This window comes from Furipterus horrens, unplaced genomic scaffold, assembly GCF_987537825.1.
Source record: "Furipterus horrens unplaced genomic scaffold, mFurHor1.1.pri manual_scaffold_5, whole genome shotgun sequence".
NCBI classification, from domain to species: domain Eukaryota; kingdom Metazoa; phylum Chordata; class Mammalia; order Chiroptera; family Furipteridae; genus Furipterus; species Furipterus horrens.
In genome coordinates, this window is record NW_028327175.1 from 29012415 (window position 1) to 29019257 (window position 6843).

Genomic DNA, 6843 nt, shown 5'->3' on the forward strand with positions numbered 1-6843 from the left:
AGGGTAAACTTTTTAAGGCAAGAATAGGGCATGATGCCCAAAGAAAAAGGAAATTCAGAAAACTTACCAAATTCTGAAGAAAAAAACACCTGCAAACATTGAAAAATATCTCCGAAAAAGTAAATGGTAAATTATATATTACTGATGGAAAGACAATAATTAGAAGACAGGACTGAAAAAGAAATGGCAAAGTGAACCACAGATATGAAATACAAAATTAAAGTTAATGTTCATGAGAAAAAGAATAAAATTTAATATACCAGGTCTGTCTGGAAGAAGTCCAGCCATTGTTCATACAACAAGAATGGTTTGCGTGACATCGAGGTAACCTGATAGCCAAGGAGAGTGGACTGGAAAGCTTATGTGTGAACCATGACAACTTCACTGTACTAGTCAGTGGGGGCAGTAGACACCACTGAGTGAGCATGTGTATTATGTGGCCATCGTATTCAAAATGACTAAGCAAGTAGAGCAACGAATCTGCACCTAATTTTGCATTAAGCTTGAACATTCCTCCACGGAAACTATTAGGATGATTGAGAAGGCCACAGCTATGGGCAACTGGTGACTGGCAGCTTCATCCTATATCACGCCTTGTGCAGAGATATTTTGGTGAAACAGCAAATCACCCAGATGACTCAGCCCCCCTACTGCCCAGATTTGGCATCCTGTGACTTCTGGCCTTTCCCCAAACTAAAATCACCTTTGAAAGGGAAGAGATTTCAGACTGTTGATGAGATTCAGGAAAATACGATGGGGGAGCTAATAGCAATTGGGAAAACTGTGTGAGGTCCCAAAGTGCCTACTTTGAAGGGGACTGAGGCGGCATTGTCCTATGTACAAAGTTTCTTATCTCTTGTATCTTCTTCAATAAATGCCTCTATTTTTCATAGCATTGGCTGGACACTTGATGGACAGATCTTGTATTTTATCTACAAAGCAGAGAGCAGATCTGTATTGCCCAATTGTGCATTATGACAAGTAAAAATATCAGACTTTTTCATGTTTGGAAGAATTTTGTGGCTTAAATACAGGGGAATTGCTCGCAGTGCCACTACTGCCCTGTTGAGGGTGGGGATAGGGATTAAAAGCATCACTGAGGATCCCAGGACTAAACCTTTCACATTCAAGAAGCCACTGTGGGGAGTCAGCCTCCAGCAAAGCTTTGTCTTGGAGTCTGTTTGGGGTCTGAGGTGATGACTGGAGCTCATAGTTCATTATGTGTTTATGTAAGAATGCCAGGGAGACACTGATCCATTTTGAGAGAATGGTAAAAAGTGATGGCTTAATTCAGAGGGGGAACAGCCAGCTTCCCACTGGGTCCTGTTAAGAAAAGAAGGGAGACCATTTAATCATGTCTTTTGATTTCAGCAAAGTGATATGAGTAACTTACTAGAGGGGGCTAACTTCACACTGCATGCTTTCCTGTGACTCAGTGGGGAAGAAAGTTTCACCTGTGCAATTCAGTTTCAAACACAATGGATGCTCATCGCAGTTCTAGAAACTCATTGCTTCACTTCACATATAGTCATTCCCCACTTGAAAATGATTACCTCATAGACGCCTTGTATGAGATTCTGAATTAAAATGATTTGAAGTAAAAAAAAAAACAAAAAACATTGAATTCCTAAAAATTAGGGCATATATTTTAGTAATTGAGATTTTTAAATTTTAAGCTGGATTTTAAAACGTCCTTTTTTATTTATCAATTAAAATTGACATTCAATATTATTTTATATTAGCTTCCAGTGTACAGCATAGTGGTTAGACATTTATGTAATTTACAAAGTGCTTTCCCCAGTAAGTCTAGTAGTCACCCAGCCCTATACATAGTTATTATAATATTATTGACTATATGCTATTCTTTCTATCCCAGTGGCTATTTAGTAACTATTAACTTGCACATCTTAATTCCTTCCCCTTCTTTACCAAGTCCCTACCCTACCCCCACCCCTCCAGTAACCACCAGTCTATTCTTTATCTATGAGTCTGTTTCCATTTTGTTTGGTCCTCAAGGTCCATCCAAATTGTCACTAATTTGGCTTCTTTCATCTTTAACCATAAGTAATTTTTCCCCAAGCTCCTTTGATGATTAATCCCAATTCCATTATAGATGCCATCATGTTAGATGCAAGGATCAACACTACTGCAGAATTTAGGAAAAGGTGAGAGCTAACTGAAGAAGTGAGAGAACACAGGTGTTCTCACTAGGCATATGGCAGACACATGGGAAAGAATGGCCAGTGGTGCACTTAACACTGCACAGTGTCCTGCCTTTTTGTATATAAGATGGCATGTCGTCATGATAGTCTAAGTTTCCAGATTTTTGTTTAATTAAAGAAGAATTAAAATGGAAGCAAAAACAGATATGAAAATATATCATAGATGTTTGGAGAAAAGTTGAGCTGACCGGTCAAGAGGCTGGAATTCCATAATTGTGAAATGGATAACTTATGGGAAGAATGCATGTTTCTCCCCACAGGGAAGTTAACAAAATAATTAGTCACAAAGGGAAAGATGCTATTACGCATTAGAGAAAAGTTTTATCACGCAAATTGGAGAGCTGAATGTCCAGGCTTCTTCACATGAAGGGCACCTTGACTTTCCTCTGTCTTTACCCCCCTCATTAGACACCCCAGGTGCTCAATCAGATCTTATTTTATATCACTGTTTCTGGTAAATAGGCCTCACAGAACCCATTAGAATGATAATTTCAGCACAGCACTAAAACTTACCCTCTGAAGTCTACTTGGAAGGAGTAAGTGTCTCCTATGATTGTCCATGAAAATTTTGCATACTTGACAGCTCAAGTGAGGACATCAAATCGACATGATATGTGAAGTCAGTGGATTAAAGAGAAATCTGAGTCAAGAGAAAAATATTAAAAAGATACAGCCATCAATAGCAGTTGTCAAATAACCACAGCTTTTCTGTTTGGGCTGCCATTTGGATGACAGCGTCTGTAACATTGGCTTCAGAAAAAAGGGCATAGTGGGAAAAAAAAAAGCTAAATGTCCCTCAAACTGTTCATTTACTCATAGAAATACAGTATTTCCTCACTTATCGTGGGTATTACGTTCTAGACTACCCACGATAGGTGAAAATCCGCAAAGTAGGAACCTTACATTTATTTTAGTATTTATATGTCTTTTAAGGCTTTATAAACCCTTCCCACACAATTATAAACCATTCCCAGTCCCTTATTAACCTTTCCCACTCTCTTATTAACCTTTTCCACACTTTTATAAACACTACTTATGTTCTTAAACATATTCTACACTCTTAAACCTACATAACTTTAACAACATACGTATACAGTACCGTAAAATCCTGCGATATAGCGAAAAATCCACGATAAATAATTAAATATAATATTTTTTAAAAATCCTTCGATACAGTGAAGCCACGATATAGAGAGGGCCTACTGTAAAGCTGGCCAAAGAACAGTCTATAATATGTCTTTCCATGAGTGTAGAATTTATATAAAAGCCTATTTTTAAATAAGTAAAAAGAGAAAATTATGCATTTAGACTTGAGTTCACATTTCATGTAACTTTTAATGTCTGGAAATTATGTAGACTTGGTTTTAGAAATTTATTTGTTTTGATGACAAAAGTTTATCTGTGGAGGAAGTGGCACATCAGTGTGGTGAGGGCACAGGGCTGAACGCTAATACAAAAAGCAGGGTCTAATTAAAACTTGGACTTGGAGAGAATGTGGTAACGGGTATGAGATCACTCTATCTCAGCCGCACCTAACAGATATAATATATACTAATGAAAAATAACATGAAACACCCTGAATATGGAAAATACCTACAATTTATTTACGTAAAGTTAAATGGCAAATACATATTGACAGAAGACACCAAAGGAAAAGGACAGTAGATCAGGGATGGTTTATATCTACTTGCATTATTTCTTAAGGGGAAAAAAAAATTGAGAAAAGTAATGTCATGTTCTTGTTCTGAGCTCTGGAAGGCAAGATAATCAACATTAGGAAAATTATAAAGAGATACATTGTGAACGGTTATGAGAGATGTGTAACAAATGCCCTGAAACTCAGCAGTTTAAAGCAAATATTTATTATGATCATAGATGCTGTGAGACTGGAATTCAAACAGGGAACAACAGGGACAGCTGCTCTCTGCTCCTCTGTATCCCATCTTCAGATGGAAGACCCAAAGCCTGGAGCTATCTGGAGATGCATTCTCTCATATCTCAGCTGGCTGAGGCTGGCTTGCAGCTGGGCACCGGGTTCCTCGGGTGAGCCTTTCCTGTGGTCTTCTTGTCGGGACTCAGTTGGGCTTTCTTACAACATGGTAGCTGGTCTCCAAGAGCATTTTCAGCTTCTGCTCTTAAGAAAAGAATCTACATTTAGGCCTCACTTCACATAGGGAGTCAATTTTTGGTCTCTTGCAAAAAAATCGGCTGTGTTTAGTGGCTGTTTCCAAAAGGTAAATCAAATTTGTGCCTCTTCTTCTTCTAATCCTAGTGTTCTTTAAGCCTAAAAATTTTTTTCCACTCCATATATGTATTCACAGATATTTTACCTCATTTTGAGTGTGTGTGCTTGTTCCCATTCTTTCTGTATTTTTGAGTGCAGGATTGAGTTCTTTGGCCATATTTTGCACTTTTGATCACAAGTACAATCTTATCAAAATAATGTTCACTCTTTGAATGTAAGGGCAGGAAAAGAATGGGTTTTTAAGGGAATCTGAAAAATACCCTCAAGGGTTGATTGAACTTGTAGGGAAGTTTCCCCCTGTTGTTTTAGGAATACACCCACAGATTAAAGAACTATAAGACTCAGTAATGCTTTATTGTCAAAACTCTTTTGTTAAATACATTGGAGAGTAGTATAATTAATGCCTCAAAGTGCTGGTCAACCCAGTTTTGGTTTTAAATATTGGATATTGAATAGCATAGTCATGCAAATTTAGATGTGAGCTTCTTTGAAGCATATCAATGAGAAGTAATTGTGTCATAGTATATCATAAGTGGCAATCCACATATTTATTAAATTTTTTAATTTTTACTTTTTATAACACAGATGTAATAAAATAGCCACCCACCACCAAACACACAAACACACTCATACTCACATATTCATTCACTTTGAAACAAAGGGATAACCACATGGTTTTAGTGCTTCTATTATATTTACAATTTAATTGAATTCAATTTCAATAGTGACAGCATAAATAGTGGAGGCCAAAGGTCATGATTCAAAGTTCAACAAAGAGAAGACAAATGCTCATTAAAAGCAGCAAGAATTGTACAATAACCTTCAATATTTACAGTATCTATTTTTAATTTTTGGAAAATAAAATTTTACTACGTCATAATGAATTTTACCAAAAGAAAGAAATAAAAAATAATGATCTATTCTGTTTAATTGTTTTCTTTGTTCTCAGCAGTGAACAAAACACCAAAATGATAGCAACTGAAAGATATTTGAATGACTCTGCAATAGAGAATATTCTATGGAGTGTAAGGTATCATTTCAAATTTCCTTCAATGGGTCAGTTGTCACCTGAATTAATGATCAAAATTATGGGGGGGGGGCGTTGTCTAGAAGCATACCTTCTTATAGCCAAGTGTAGGTAGGCACTATTTTGCTTTTTTTTCTTTTCTTTTTTTTAAATTGAATTTATGAATTTATTTTTCTATATAATTGTGTATTCTTTTTATTTATTTATTTTTTTTTTAAATTTTATTTTTTGGTTATTCAATTACAGTTGTCCCATTCTTCCCCCACCATTGCCCCCTCCCAGCCCATCCCTTCTCCCACAATCATATCCCTCCCCGTTGTCCATGTTCATGAGTCATTCACACACGTTCCTTGACTAGACCCTTCCCTTACTTATCCCCTTCTCTCCCTCCCCACTCCCCCCTACTGACTACTATTCTAGTCTTTGCCTATTTAGTTCGTTTGTTTGTGTTGCTCTTTAGTTTCCTGTATTGGGTGATATCATATGATATTTTGCTTTCTTTGCCTGGCTTATTTCACTAAGCATAATTCTCTCTAGTTCCATCCATGTTGTCGCAAATGGCAGGAGTTCCTTCTTTCTTTCTGCTACATAGTATTCCATTGTGTAGATGTACCACAGTTTTTTGATCCACTCATCCACAGATGGGCACTTAGGTTGTTTCCAGCACTTAGCTATTGTAAACAGGGCTGCTATGAACATAGGGGTGCATACGTTTTTTTGAATTAGGGTTTTAGGATTTTTTGGGTATAATCCTAGCAGTGGAATCACTGGTTCAAATGGCAGTTCCATTTTTAGTTTTTTGAGGTAATTCCATACTGTTTTCCATAGTGGCTGCACCAGTCTGCATTCCCACCAACAGTGCACTAGGGCTCCTGTTTCTCCACATCCTCGCCAGCACTTGTTGTTTGTTGATTTGTTGATGATGGTCATTCTGACAGGTGTAAGTTGGTATCTCATTGTGGTTTTTACTTGCATCTCTCTGATGGACAATGATGTTGAGCATTTTTTCATGTGCCTATGGACCTTCTGTATGTCCTCTTCCGAGAAGTGTTTGTTCAGGTCCTTTGCCCATTTTTTAATTGGGTTGTTTGTTTTCTTGGTGTTGAGTTTGTATAAGCTCTTTATATATTTTGGAGATCAGTCCCCTGTCTGTGATGTCATTGGCAAATATGTTTTCCCATATGGTTGGTTTCCTTTTCATCTTGCTGATGTTTTCTTTTGCTGAGCAGAAACTCTTTAGTTTGATGTAGTCCCATTTGTTTATTTTTTCCTTTATTTCTCTTGCCTTAGGAGATGTATCCGTGAAGATATTGTTACGTGAGATATCTGAAATTTTTCTGCCTATGTTT